At 35.1% G+C, this 16366-nt stretch overlaps 1 protein-coding gene and 1 long non-coding RNA gene across 3 annotated transcripts in view; one reads left to right on the top strand and one right to left on the bottom strand.

Moving 5' to 3' along the window:
- The window catches only part of LOC107064167 (follistatin-A), an 86445-nt gene that overhangs the window by 13938 nt on the left and 56141 nt on the right, over positions 1-16366 (top strand). The gene's annotated exons all lie outside the window — the stretch shown is intronic.
- Positions 787-14345, bottom strand: LOC149030643 (uncharacterized). 2 transcript variants are annotated; one of them, XR_016178497.1, is made up of 2 exons: positions 13914-14345; positions 787-1592 (listed from the first exon to the last, which is right to left on the bottom strand). It is a non-coding gene; the product is annotated as an uncharacterized LOC149030643 (long non-coding RNA). The 2 variants fall into 2 exon arrangements; XR_016178498.1 differs by lacking the exon at positions 787-1592 and adding an exon at positions 12137-12963.

The raw sequence follows: 16366 nt of genomic DNA, 5'->3' as shown, positions 1-16366 counted from the left end.
AAACGTGCTAAAGCAACGTCACGTTGCTAAAACACATATTTCTTTATAAAGCGTATTACAAATTGACGATTGGGAACAAAATTAGCGAAACGTTTTTTACCACACCACTCGAAAAGCGCAATCGCGTTGCGATCGTGTCGCACTAAAAAAAACGATTAAACTCGATAAATTATTTGTGTTTTATATCTTTATTTTGTATTTCCTATTATTATTATTGTTTAATCATCGTCTTACATTATTTTCGTATTTGCTATTAATACAACCTGATTTGCCGCTAAATTCTTATTACATATCATTGCTGTTTGTATAATAAACTTCGAACACTACTGTAAATTGTTACTTATCTGACACCGTAATCATCCGGTCCATGAAAACCTGTTACGGTCATTGGAAAAGTTAACATTCTTTCGTCGAGAAAGATATTAATATCTTTCCCAAAGACTGCCATCAAACGGCAGGTCGGATATTAATATCCTTTGCGTAAGACGCCGCATTCAAAAGTGTGAATAAAACACTTACTTACCAATACTTGAATTTTTTTTATTTTTTATTTTTTTTTTAAATAATACAACATTAATTCGTTACAACAACCATTTTTGAGTTATTCTTAGCGTGGTCTTAACGCATCGTAAATCCTGTTGTTATATTTTTGTTCAAAGCAAACAATCCTGGACTGACTTCTCGTGCATTTGCATTTTCTGACGTATCCAATGAGTTTTTTTTCTTTTTTTTACATAAAAAATCATCCTAACATTTTATGTTTCCGTTACATAAGCTTAGAGAGACTCTTTATCTCGTTAAATATTTCCTTTATCATATTTTTTGTTTTTAAATGTAAATAAATTATTGTTCGATTGTTTGCATTAGTAATATTTTAAACTGAAATCCCTCCCCCCCCCACTCACGTTTAATCTATTCAATCGTATACATCATTTTTTTTCTTCTAATTATTGGTTTTTCAAAAAACATACAGTAGGTTAACCCATTTCTTATAAATCATTTCTTTTCAATCGTAATCATATTATTAATTTGAACGTGTAAATAATGAAACTTTGTCACTGTAATAACGATCAAATATTCCTATATTATTATTTCAACAGATTAGAGAAATTAATTGGTAATTTACAGATTGAAATGTTGACTAATGTAACACATATAGTTGTTTGACCTATGCGCTTGGATTTTATTCGTTCTCGCAAGAGTAATAAGATATGTTTCGTAGTGTAGTAGGTAGAGAGACACAACGCATACCGTTTTTAATGAACTTGCTGGTAGTCATGCGACTGCTGGGCCTCCTCGTCCGCGAAAATTAATGAAACCGAGGACGCGCGAATACCGTTTTCTCGCGCGAATGCTTGTTACACCCGTGTGTTTCTTGCTCGACGGTGCGCAGAAAAAGCCATAAAGTTGCTTGACAAATGGCAGGAAGCGGCGCGTTGACAGCCTCGACGAAATGGATTGGACGCTTTAATCGTCGAACTCGGTCACTACTTTGTTAATGCCTTCAAGTTCTTTACTTTATTTTTTTTAATTAATCACCTTCTTCTTCTTCTTCTTCTTCTTCTTCTTTCTATTCCTATTCTTATTTTTTTCTTAGAAAAAAAAAAATGAATTAGAAAAAGTATATAGAGATATTGGTTTTTATTTTTTTTTTGTTTTGTTACGTTTTTAACATTAAAAATATCCGTCTCTTCCATTAAACGATACCGTATCGAATCCATCTATCGAATCTGTTCTAACTAACAAATAAAATCATACGATGATGTTATTTTCGGTACGCGTTTAAAGTACCACGTGGACAAGTAGAGTACTACTACTACGTCTTTAAGTCGAGTGGAACGTTCTGCGGTACTACAAAAGCATCTTGAGTCGATGTTCAAAGGCTCATCGTGCAAGACTAGGACAACTAACGAGTTAACCGTCACACAAATCATAGTGGCAATAGCTTGTACTCACAATGGATGTATAACGTGGTTTTACAATAAGATTGATAGGATAGGAAGGAGAAGTAAAACATGTCTTTAAGAAAATACAATAAAATTAAATCAAATTAAATAAAACTAAATAAAAATAAAATAAAATGATCAGTCAGTCAGTCGGTTGGTCGGTCGATTCGTTGTCATCATCATCATTATCATTATCATCATCATCATCATCATCATCATCATCATCATCATCATCATCATCGTTGTTGCCGTCGTCTCGGATCCGCGCTTCCGAGCGCTGCAATGCGTAGGCGGCTAAGTTACCGCAGGCGGTGCATCATTCCACGGATTTACTTGGCGGGTGCATTAATCGGGCTCTTATTCGAGCCAACTTCTTTCGTTTTTCTTTTTTTGTCTTTACTTTTCTTTTTGTTTTTTTTTTTTATTTTGTTTTTCTCTTTTCTTTCTTCCCCTTCCATACAAGTAACCCAAAGTCAACATCTCCGAAGGAAATTACGCGAGAATTTACGAGGCAGACCGATGCACAAATCTGCGATAATAACTGCGCATACGTTGGAGGAACGTACATCTATCAACGAAACGTCCTCGAGACGTAGATCCTTCTTCTTCTTCTTCTTTCTTCTTCTTCTTCTTCTTCATAGTAGTAGTAGTAGTCGTTGTCGTCGTCGTCGTCGTCGACGGTCGAACTTATGACTCTGATAACAACACCGATGACGGTATGATTTATCGACGAAGATTTTCCGAATCTCTTACGGGCATTTTCTATCTCTTCTTATTCTCTTCCTCTTTCTCTCTCTCTCTCTCTCTCGATATCTCTTCTCTCGATCATTATTATTACCTCTACGCGAAGAGTTTATAAATTTTTCTTATAACTTTATTTTCATATTTTGAATAATATGATTTTGAATGATAATTAGAATGAATCAAACGTTCGTACGTTTTTTTGCGTGTGTGTGTTGTTTTAGATAGAGTTATTTTTTTTTCTTGAAATCAATAACATTACTTTATACACACAAGTGAAATTCTTTATCTCTCATTTACCCCCCCCCCCCTCCCACTCCCCCTCCCCATTCCTACATACCCAATACCAATTAATACAGTTTTAATTTGTTTTTGGTTTACGTTTGCATAATTTTACGCGATAAAACTGAAATTGAAAATCAGTTCTTTCATGGAATTTATCTCTATTTGGTAAAAATCATAATTGAATATACTTCCAAAATTAAGATAACAAAAATCAATTATTCTTTGTAATATACAAATTGATGACATTTTCGTCATTTGGCTGTGGATGATTCTTTGGAAAAAAAAAAAATGACGAATTTTCGTCAAGCGAACGAATATGTGTTAAGGAATCCTACTGATTTTGCGATGTAGTAACGAAAAGGTAGAAAAGGTGAAGAAAGCGGAGGTGGTGGTGGTGGTGATGGTGGTGGTGATGGTCGACGCGAAGAGTAGTCGAAGGAAGTCGCGAAGGGGAATGAGTAAGAAGGTAAAGAGTAAAGGGGAATCGTCTAGAGAACGAATATAAGTGGAAGGAAGGAAGGAAGGAAGAAAGGGACGATGCTACGAATGCACCGGTATACCTACAGTAAAACGGTATTTGGGTCCGCAAAAGGAGAACAAAAGAACAACACACGCTTGCATTGGGACGGTTGGCGACGGTGGTGGCGACGGTGGTGGCGACGACGTTCAGGAATCTTCGAAAACGTCGCTGACTAATTTCCAGTCGCATCTTTTCCTTTCTCTCTCTCTCTCTCTCTTTCTTCCTTTAATATTCTTTTTTTATCCTCTTTTTCTTCCTCCCTCCGTTCCCTCCCTCCCCCTTATATATATATATATATATATATCTCCGACTTTCGAGTTCGCGAGTCACGATAAAAAGTCAATTTTATACCACCACCGTGTACCTGGAGAACAGTTAATAGCGTCTACCAGGTCTCGCTCGAACATCCAAAACTATTTTCGACGGTCGTTCACGGCCTTTATGGGCCTTATAAAAATGGCACCACGCCAGCACGGGGTCCTGGATGGTGGAGAGCAGGAGTCAGGTACCGCTTACCTTCTTCTTCTTCTTCTTCTTCTTCTTCTTCTTATCCTTCTTTTCTTATTTCTTTTCTCTTCTTTTGCCATTCGACGAGATTTCACGCTAGGAATTTCTATGTAAACAGCCTTTCGACCTCTCTCTCTCTCTTTCACCCTTCTTCTTCTTCTTCTTTCTTTTCCCGGATGCGTGCAAAAATAGAGGAAAGACGATAGATAGATAGATAGATAGATAGATAGATAGATAGGTAGGTAGGAAAGCTCTCGACAAGGTGCACCGAGTCCTCCTCTCAGGTTCGAAGAGTACCTTGCGAGGGAGAACAAGACGATAAGTGACTCGCGATGAGAGCCCTCTCCTCATTCGACGAAGCACTCTTCTCATCCCTCGTTTTTCTACCGGGTAACCGGACTAATCGAGTCGACTCCAATTTCTTTTCTTTTCTTTTTTTTTAACGGATTTTACAATTGTTACAATTATTGCTATTATCCAATAGTTATACAATATTAGATCTATTTGACAAATCTAAATGTAATCTTTCTTATCATTGGTACGACGTAATTCAAATGCGCGTAAGATGTCAAGGAAAACAAAAAAAAAGAGAAAAAAAGAGAGAGAGAAAGAGAGAAAGAGAGAGAGAGAGAGAGAGAGTAAAGTTAGCCGTGCGCACGTGTCCGTGGCAGGTAGTCAAATTGCATGGCAACAGCACACACATAATCTCAACCGCCATCTTTCTTTGCTTCCTTCATTCTCTCCCCCTCCCCCTCTCTCACCTCCCTTCCTTCCTTCCTTCCCCCCGATTCCCCCCTCACCCCACCCCCCAAGCCCTTCCTCTTCTCTCTTTTACTTTTGCTCTTTCTGCGCACAGTCTTCCTCTATATATATATATTTTTTTTCTCCCTTTTCTTTTCGCGAGTTCTCTCCCCTCAAGAGAGAGAGAAGTTTCGCGATACTCGTGCGTGCGCGTATGCTCGTGAAATCAGTCAAGGTCCTTTCATTAACCTCAAAAAATAAAACTGAGGAAGAAATAAAAAGGAACGGTCTCAAGTATGCCTATCGACGTATATGTATATGCATGTATATACATGTATATATATATATACTTCGTTGCTAAAATCGGCAACATTTGTTAATATATTTTTTCGTCAAATTGTTCTTAATAATCATTTTTATTTTAGTCATTTGTTTGTATTTGTTTGTTTGTTTTGTTTTTTTTTTAACCCTTTCGATACTAACGACAAACTATACTCGTCCAACGGTAAACGTTCACGGTTTATGTAATAATCTTGAATTTTATTTAAACATTTTTTGTTCATCTATTTGATTCTAAAATTGTACTGTATAATATCCACGATTCCAGGGTGTAGGTATACGTTTTTGCGAAAAAAAGTGGCCTTCGTCCAGTTGCTGATAGGTAGGTAAGTAATAACGTCCGAAACGGTGCCAAGTGCAAAGGGTTAATAATCGTAAAATATGATTTGTTTGTATAAATATTAAAAAACATTGTAACTACAATGAAATATGAATTGTTTTTAATTGACAGTAATGATAAGAATAATCCAATCTTTTTTTTCTACGTTGTAAAATTATAAATATAATTGTAATCTAACTAATGGTGTTAAAAATATTTCGCGTAAATGTGGAAAGTCATATTTGTAGGTAACAGTATTCGAAATAGAGAGAGAGAAAGAGAGAAAGAAAGAAAAAAGTGAAGAACTATAAGAAGTAAAGAAAGAAAGAAAGAAGAAGAAGAAGAAGAAGAAGAAGAAGAAGCGAAGGAGGAGAGGAGGGAGGGAGAATGAAAGAAAGGAAGGAAAGGAAAAGGTAAAGGGGGAAGAAGAACGAGAGGGAGTGCAAGGAGGAGGCAGGAAATTGGCGGGGTTAGAAATAATTAGCGCAGTTATTTACGAGGCTCTCCTCGCCTTTCAATTATGCGTTTCCGTGCGTGGAAACGAAGTCGGCGAATAAGTCGGTAGTAGTACTGGTAGATACGCCAAAACGAATAATACCTTGGTGCATCCCTTTATGATTCCATTGAGAAAAATCAATGATATAATTCCATATATATATATATATATAAATTATTAATAATTGATTAATAATTGATCTCACAAGAGTATTCGTATCTACGGTAGATATAACAAAAATACCATTATTATTATTATTTTTGTTAATAGTACTCGGCTCTGACCTTTTTTTCTTTTATTTAGATATTCCTTATAACTTATTATATATATATATATATATATAAATTACGTGTAACGTTGTTTGTCCGCAATGGACTCCTAAACTACTGAACCGATTTTAATAAAATTTTGCAAATTGTGTGCAGTTTCATCCAACTTGAAAGATAGGATAGTTTATATCTCAATTTATAATCGCAATATTATTTTATTAATCGCGAATTATTTGTTTATTAACAAAGAGTCATGATTATCTCCGTTAGTATATATATATATATATATATATATATATATATATATATATATATATATTATTATTATTATTATTAAATTATATATTATATATATATTTATATTTTATTATATATATTTACTACTAGACATATATTATATATACCTATTATAGATACCTTACGATAATATATATATTAGGATGAATCAAAAGTTTGTACGATTTTAATTAATATATCAAAAATAAATTATATCCAAAGAAAAGAAAAACAATTCATTGTGCAATTTCAAAGTAAACTTTCAACACAATAATAACTTTGGTTTTCAATCTAATATATATATATATATATATATATATATATATATATATATATATATATATGTATAACGGAAATCGTAATTTTGTTAAGTGAATAGTTATTAACTGTAATTCGAACGAAAGAGAGAGAGAGAGAGAGAGAGACAGAGAGATTATAAATATATATCTCGTATAAGCTTTCGCGTAGTTCGTGTAGTTGACAACGTATCTAGATGCATTTTATTCGATCGATTAATCGTCCAAGGCAATGTAAAACGATCATTACGTCACGATAAATCCATTTTGCCGCGGGTCAAATTCATTGATCGCTACTGCACGTCGAGCGTCTCGCTCGAGTACACGTCTATGCATCGACACGATATTCTCTCGTGTATAATTTAAAAGCTGATCGATTGATCCGATCCATTGAGAGAAAAAAAAAACAAAAACAAAAAAAACAAAAAGAAAGAACAGAAGAAATCCCTTTCGCCACGTCGTATCTTATGGCTTTTTTTTTACGTTAAAAACGTATCGTACGTTTCTTTTCTTTTCTTCTTTAATCTAATTGTTAAAGAGAGGGTGAGAGAGAGAGAGAGAAAGAGAGATAAAAACCACAAACAAATCTTGACAGAACATTCTTCAAAGTTTATCGTTACGCATAGGATATATATATATATATATATGAAAGAATCTCGTTAGTCAGTAAAGGATACAACACGTATCGTTAGAAATGGGGAGAACGGGATAAGAGAATTTGTGAAATCGATTCCTAGAGCAGAAGAAGAAGAAGAAGTAGAAGAAGACTCAGATCTTGAGTTTCTTCGAGCGTGGAAAAGTCAGATAGAGAAACACAGGAGAGATCTTGAGAGGAGAGGAGAGAAGGAGGAGGAGAGAGGCCAGGCACATAAAATGGGACGTTAGGCCCCCGTCGTAGCTGTGAGCACAGAGAGAAAAAAAAGAAAGACAGAAATAAAGAAAGAGGGAGAGAAGCAACAAAGGCGCAGCACCGGCATCGGGAACGGACTGGACCGGACCGGGCGAGTACGGGCTGCTGCTGTTGTTGCTGCACTGCTGCACTGCTGCACTGCTGCACTGTTGGTGCTGTCCGTGGTACTTCTGGTTGAATAATAATCTCGTGGCCGCGGCGTTCTCTTCTAATAGACAAGAGTACACGCATGTACCTTCGGTACATACGTAACTACGGCCGTACGTAATTGAAGGCTAGGAATGCGGACGCACGCATGAAGTAGCAACAACCACACCATCACAGAGGTGTACATACATAGGTAGAAAAGAGATAGAACTCAGGATACGTATATGCGTGCCAGCCTTTTACTCGACCATGTCTCTGTTTGTGAGTCTCTCTCTCTCTCTCTCTCTGTTGGCTGCTGCTGTTGCTGTTGCTAATGCTGTTACTGCGTGATCGCACGAGTTTCTCTCAATGTGTGTAAACCTATTACATTGGTCTAGGAACACGCGTAAAACGCGCTCTAATTAACGTTATAAAAACAAGTGCTGCTTGTCGTCGTACGTACGCGAGAGAACGAGCATCCGTCACGTTAACTTTCGATCAGTCGAGGAGACTCTTTCCATCCTACTCACACCCACCCCTCCTTCCCTACTCAACCCATTGCCATTACTTTTACAAATTTTTCTCTTATTTTCTACAAAAATTCTACTCGTGTTCATTCAAAAGTGACTAATTGTATTTTTATCTTTTACTTGTTTTCTTTCAAATTATTTAATCACTACTATTTCGTAGAAAATTACGTCAACGTTATAGTGATATTTGTTCTTATTCGAAATTTATTTGACTGGCGATAATTCGAATTAGCATTAAATGTTAATTAATAACTTTGGACCGAATATAAACGATATGTATGCAACAAAAAAAAAAGCAGAAGAAGAAGAAAGGATAAAAGAAAAAAGAAAAGAAACGATAAGATTGTATTTCCGTGAGTATTTTCTTGATAGTCCTTTAGTATACATATATATAGTTAAGACTCCATAGAGAAGGTAAGCACGTAAGAGAGATACACAACCTGTAATGACGTACGTACGTACAACAACACGCTCGTTCGCCAGAAGGAGTAGTACGCGTATTAAACTCCTTTATCGATCGTACGTGATATTAATATGCATGTATCGCAGCACGGCTCTTTGATTCCTACCGTATGCAAGCAAAGAGCTATGAGAAAGAAGCGCGTGTTCTCGATTAGATGGTAGATGAAGAAGAAGAAGAAGAAGAAGAAGAAGAAAATGAAGAAGAGCAACAACATCCTCGAAAGTAGGTTAGACGATAGTTAAATCGAATTTTTCGACGGAGAACGTGTAGGCGAACAGTATCCCATAGGATACATACACGTGTGTAATATCTCTCTTTCTCACTATGGACAGGAGAGCACGCCTAATCTATGACAAGTGGTTCTTCCTGTTTTGTACGACGAACTAGAACGTACGCGTGCGTATATTTTGTCTCGCGACCAAATATCTTTCTTTATCTCTCTCTCTCTCTCTCTCTCTCTCTCTCTCTCTTTCTTTCTTTCTTTTTATCTTTCTCAAAGGGTTTTTTGTTCTTTTAACAGCAACCACAGCACACAACACGACGACACGTGTAAGTTATTTTTGAGTGCGTGCAAATGAAACGACAAATAGAGTTAATAAGTTGAATCGTCTTCGATTCTGTCAAGTATAATAATATAATCTTCAAGTTGTATCACTCGAATTTAAATCGAATATTTCCAGTTAAGTTTTGTTTTGTTTTTATTATTTTTTTTTTGTTCGGTGGAACGCGACATATTCACACACACATACACACACACACACGTGACTACAAACGCGAGTTTGTTTGTATTATTTTCCAATGTAACTAATGTTAATCAAAATAATTTGTTTTTTCATTTATAATTTCGTTATATATATATATACATCTTTAATCATTTTCATTTAAATTATTCTAATCGTTAGAACATCTCTGTTATTTATATAAACGAATTTGAGAAACTATCCAGATCGAAAGAATTGGAATTCGTAAGATCAATAATCGATGTTCCAGTCCAGTTGGAGAATCATTCGAGACTATGTAAATTCCAAAGTGATTAGTTAGTTGGTTATCCAATGTTGGTGTTAGCGTTCATTAGAATGCGAATGTGATCGATGCCTATCGTAATCCTGAGTAATATGTCAACTGTAATATCAGCTAATTGTGTCTATTGCAAGACAAAACATTCAATATCCATGACACATTGAACAATAATAAAAGAGGATGCGAGATAATAAATAACGCATATTATTCATAATCATCTGAGGTATCAAATAACACATGAGTTACTTGAAAGGAAATCTTGAAGTTACGTGGAACGTTCAATACCTTGTCATAATGTGTTTTTTAAGACACTTTTTTCTTTTTTTTTTTTTTTTATAAAACATAATATTATAACTCTATGAATGATTTATTTTGTCATCGTATGTGGTAGAAGACCATACTTGACGAAATGTTAAATGACAAATCGACACACTCTTTCACTCGTATCTATCGATTATCCGCTTATCTCTCTAACAATTTTCATGTATTAACACATTCGCGAATATATAACTGCGTTCGAGATATTATAAGATATGCGAATAAACTAGTTCGTAGCATTTTTAAAGGAATGTTGTTGCTTGGAAATTTTGTTTCCAGGAAATCCTTGGCTGTGTCGCCTTACAACACCAACAACTCTCGTGTCCCACCACTTTTGTGTGATTGTCGTGTGCAAACGACGTTGTTGCAGTATCGATTTCAACCGCAAATGTATTTCTTATTTTTTCTTTTTTTTTTCTTTTTACACACATACACATACTTACAGTAAGAAACATAAATTTTGGAAATAAACAGAACAACTTATAATATATAAATATATATATATATATATAGGTAATTACTAGTTGTTTAAAAAGGAGTAAAGTTCGAATTTGGTATAGTAAAGTCGCGCTCGTCGATCATTTCGATCTCGTTGCATCATAATTACTAAAGAACCGATCACGCCAAGATAGATACAATGGTTTAACGTTGATATTCATCAAGATATAAAATATACGTGGAAGATAATAATGGACCAATTATAAAGTCGTTTGCCAGGAAGGAACGACGAGGAATATCACTCACCTTCATCGCCGTTCTTCCTTCTTGGAAAGATAGAAAAAGGGCGAAACGAGTAAGAGAAGAGAAAGAGAGAGAGAGAGAGAGAGAGAGAGAGAGAGAGAAGAAGCAGTTAAAGTATCAATTAAAGTGTCGAGCAAAAAGATCGAACGAAAATGCGAATGAAAAAGAAACTAAAGAAAAGAGAAGAAAGATGAGAAAGATGAAGGGGAGAAGGGGAGGGGGAGAAGGGGGGGAAGGGGAGAAGGGGAGAAGAGGAGAGAAAGGAAAGAAAAGGATGAACTGGAATTTTGCCACGTTCATTCTGCTGTCGTGGTGGATTCATTCGAGTAATGCCAAAAGGGGGGATAACCAATCGCGATTAAAATTAATCTCATATGACGAATCTGTCGATTAGTATTGAGTTCTTAAGAATATTTTTTCTCTTCAATGGTTATCAATTGAAAATATAATATGAATAAAATATGTTAAAGAGAGAAGGATTTTTAACGAATCTATCGAGATTAACGTGTTTGTTCGTTTGCTTGAACATTCATATGAGTAAGGTAACGCTTTCATTCAAACGAATACTTTCAATCATCTACATAAGTCTGACTATAAATACGTATGGTTGGTTGAATGAGACTAATTCCAGGAAGAAATGAAAGAGGAGATTTGAATTTCGATTATTCTATCTCTCTCTTTCTCTCTCTTATTTTATTTCTCACAAGGGAACAGTAATCATGTACAATTTCGGATTTTTTTTTTTTTTTGGGTCAAATTTTACATACTTTTAACTATCCACGAGGAATACAGATTGCACCTTTTACAAATGTTCAATTGTAAATAATCATTTGCGGAAAATATGGGGATAGAAATTTCGTCAAAATTCTTACGTTCATTTATGTTTTTTTATTTCGATAGCGAAATCGAATAAGTGTTCTTGATATCGTCGAATCGATCCAAATCGACAGGGAGAATTGTTTTTGTCTTTTATTTCATTATTTCTTATTTTTGTTATTGCAAAGTACGAATAATTACATTTCTTTTTTTATAGAGTATGTTATATATTAATTTTTTTAGAAAATATAATCAAAAAGAGGGATGTAATAGAAGAACGTATCTATTACAAAGCTTGGTTAAGTTTATTCTATTTGTAAACGCGCGTTTATCATTTTATTAAAAAATTAACATTATTACCTAGGTAATATAATAAATAATTATGTGTGTGTGTGTGTAAATAAAATCAACACACACTTACACACAATAAACGACATAAATTAATCTTTAATCCCCGTACGATGAATATCATTTAAAAAAAATGTATCGTCCCATGTATACAAAACACAAAATCATTAGTTAACAAGATATTATCATTTTATTATAACATCGATTAAATCGTTTTGATACTACGTATGCGTATCTACTATTTAACTTTTCATAGTAAATGTTCCAAAATATGTAAATCTTTCAGCTTAAATCTAGTCATTCATTAAAGATTGCACATGATTGGTGTGCTCTTTTATCAGACCACTAAAATATAGCGTAAGGTGAAGGTATAGCGAAAAGAAGATACAAACCAGATGACTGATCTCTTTTGAAAAAGAAAAAGATATCTTTCTAACTTTATCATTTTCTAATCGATAATAACGAAAAGACGTAAGAATAAAGAGATTCTTATTATAAAATTACATTTTTTGTTTGTTTGTTTTTTGTTTTTTTTTTGTTTTTACAATAAACACGACTAATGATATTGTATACGCGACACTCGAATGTTACGATAAGAGTAATCGAAAAGAATTTGCAGGTGGTGGTGGTGGGTTACGTTGAAAGAGAGAAAATTTCCTAGGGCGTTCGTGTCACGTGCAAGGATTATATATATATATATATATATATATAGATATATAGATATACGACAGAGTTGCGCGCGCGAGATCGCGGTAATTTCCACGAAGTCATTATTATTGCATTAGCCGGCGGCCATGCACCGATTTGAATTACATATAAGTTTGCAAATTGGAGGAGAGGATAATTACGGACTGTTGTGCATAGCAGCCTCTTTCCGTGCGAATGTCCTCGTCGATGATGGTTGTGTTGTTACAAGTTATTCTTTGGGCCAAAGTATCATCGTCGATCTAGTTGTCCTATCCAATAGTAGACAACATCCTTTTTATCCTTTCTTTCGATTTGAAAAGTATGAAAGATAGATAAACATATGGACAAACACATACAGCAAAAAAAGAGGAAGAGAGAGAGAGAGAGAGAGAAGGACAAACGAGCGCGTCCGCGTCTGCATCCTAATCTTGTCGTTTACGCTCCGACCCACGCACGTATTTACGAAGAAACACATACAACACACTAACATGCACACACACAATGGCGTTTACATATATACGAGCTTGTATTCTAACGCATCGAGCGGCGGACACATCTAGTCGTGCGGTCCGGGCCAGCCGGTAATTAGCGGCGGTTATGTCAGCTAAACTCGCCGTAGTTCAGTCCATATACGTTGACGTGTAACGCGAGCAAATAGCAAGCATACACACACACACACATACATACATACAACACACAACCATATACTCATATATATAGAGAAAGAGAGAGAGAGAGAGAGAGGACGCGACACCCTCGCTAGGAAACGCGTGTGTGTTCGCGTACGTGCGCGTAACACGATAGCAATGTAGCGCAAAGTTACGCGAACCCAATAATACGTCTGACGGCCGTCTAGACGGGCCTACGTGGACACACTGGCTTACGTGCTCGCGCGCGCGCGCGCGTGCGTGCATGCGTGCGTGAGTGCGTTCACTGTTTTCCGAGCTTCACATATATACATGCATCTTTCTCTATCTTTCTCTCTTTATGTTTACACATACGTATGTGTATATATATCTATACGTGTCTCTTCTACTCTTCTTCGTTAATCGTGTAACAAACGTTTGCCGAAGTAGTTTGTACGTTTATACGTTTATACGTGTATATTTGTATACGTATTTATAGTATATGCATATATGTATTTATGTATATATATATATATATATATATATATATATATATATATACATGGATTGTACGGATAGATGTATGTACTTACTACGTGATCCGGCTGAAAGGCTCTCCCTCTCTTTATCCGACCAATCGAATATCCCAAAGTCCTGCCTCTCTTGGTCGCGTATCGTGCTCCTTGAATGAGGGGATGGACATGAATATCTTACTCTTTTGAACACCAACATAGAGAGAAAGAGAAAGAGAAAGAGTAAGAGAGCGTGAAAGAAGAGTACTCACGCAAATTACAAAGGACACAAGCCAAAGAAATAAGATCGCGAAGAAGACGAAGAAGTTACATACATACGTACGACGTGTGTGTGTGACCGGTTTAGTTTACTTTCTCTCCTTAGGACTATCTTACCAACACCATGTTTTGTTTTTGTTTTTATTATTATTATTTTTATTTCGATAGATCTTTTTTCCTTTTTTGACTTTCTTAACTTCTTAGATCGAGTAATACGCGTATGTACGTATATATATATATATATATATATATATATATATATATATATATATATATATATATATATATGTTACTTATTAACGTACGAAGTGTAAAACCAGTTAGTTGATAGCATTTATCCTTTCATATTTTTATTAGTTGTTTTCTCACGTTACTCGTATATATATATATATATGTATATACTCGGTCGACTTTTAACTATTACATAGATAATGATTGTAATTATTCCTAAGGACTCGTTTACCAGTTACGCGAATAAGTTAGTCTTTTCTCGTTTCTATCATGAACGTATTTTTCTTCTTATCTCAAGAATAATAATATCTTCTCTTTCTTTCGAATTCATTTATTCGCGTGTTAGAATGCAATTGACGTGTGGGACGTTAGAAAATACCTACGCATGTTTTTTAGATTAATAACCATGTTTAATCTTACAATGTCAATGTAAATGTTAGAATTTTATATATTATTGAAAAGAAAAAAGAAAATTTTTTTCTCTCTTGTGCCATTTATGTATTTAGATGAAATTCATTGAACGAGAAGATGTGATTGTGTGACACGTGCAACGATTAATCTCGATAGATCAATGATCTATTTAATTACTCTAATTTTATCTCGAACGTATTATATTTGAATTTAACGAATTTGTTGACGCTTATCTTCGCAATTTAATTTATATTAGCTTGTTTTAATAAACGTATGTAAGTATGCAATAGCTAAAGGTACATTTATCATCTGACAGACAAGAAAATTACACGTCCATTCATCGGTTAATCCGACTAGTAATTCATTCGACATTCATATGTAAACGGCATGCTTGGAAGCCAATCAGCGTATATCAGTACTTTTCCTTTTTTTTTTCTTTTTTCTTTTTTTCTCTCTCTTTCTAACTATACTTTCTCACTTTCAACTGGCACGAGACGAAGAGAAACTATGTTAAACGCGTCGTTAACTCTCATATACAACAAGAATCGATATCTGAATAAGATATCTTTTATCTGATAATCGAGTAATTATAAATCTAAATTAAAGAGTCAAGTAATTAGTATATAGTTATAGATGAAAAATAACGGCGATAAGTATGATGACCACTTCCATGGGTGGCTTTCATAATGTTTATGTCGACTTGAAGTTTGCATGTTGAAAAAGGATTGAAATATGTATTGAGTTGTGTGTGTTTGTATATGTGTATGTATGTATTCCCATATACACACACTACATGGTTACACGATTTTCCTGCTTAGGTTATCGTCGCGGAACAAATCGAAACGTTTGGCCCTTTTGCTCGATAGTAGAGATTATAAGTTTGCTTTTAGTCACGCTCGAGTCGTGCTACCGTGGGCTTCTCGTTCATATCGAGTGTACTTCTGATGGTAGGCAGAAAGCGCGAATGCAACCCCGCTGCTTGTCGGTGACTGCTTGCCCGTAGACTAATGATTCCGTCTGAGTGGGAAATTGACCACTAGGGTGCTGCTGAAAACCTTCGACCACTGGACGCCAAGAGGAACGCCAAATGAGAAAGAGAACGAAAACGAGAGAGAGAGAGAGAGAGAGAGAGAGATTCTATTGTCCCGTGAAACGTGGAAGTGCTTTTCAGTTTTTTAGTCAGCATGTTACGTGCATCTTATACAAGAGAGAACACAAGTCATCTTCAAACTGTTCGACCGAGCAAAGTCGAAATTTTGGGTGCTTATTTTTTGATGAGAGAAAGAGAAAGAGAGATAAGACGTACGTCTACTCATAAATATTAATCTTATTATCTAATATCTTGAATACTTGTGAACTTATCTAAATTCTCTTCCCATTTCCTTTTATTTTCTTTTTCTTATTTTGAAATCAATTAATCAAAGAATATTAAACTATTTGTAGAAATAATCTTTATCTTTCAGATTTAACGAATAACACGTCAAAACACTTGGAAGGATAATCTTTAGAATACATTTTAATGTTCAACGAAGAACGTATTTGGAATGAGGTGAGAGTAAAGAAAGAAAGAAAGAGAAAGAGAGATTAGGTACGTGCATCGTTAGAGGCTGGCT

The sequence above is a fragment of the Polistes dominula genome, unplaced genomic scaffold (assembly GCF_049000335.1).
Source record: "Polistes dominula isolate Pdom_NZ unplaced genomic scaffold, Pdom_raw_medaka contig_77, whole genome shotgun sequence".
NCBI lineage: Eukaryota > Metazoa > Arthropoda > Insecta > Hymenoptera > Vespidae > Polistes > Polistes dominula.
The sequence above is the reverse complement of the archived record's forward strand: the minus strand, read 5'-3'. Positions and strand labels throughout refer to the sequence as shown.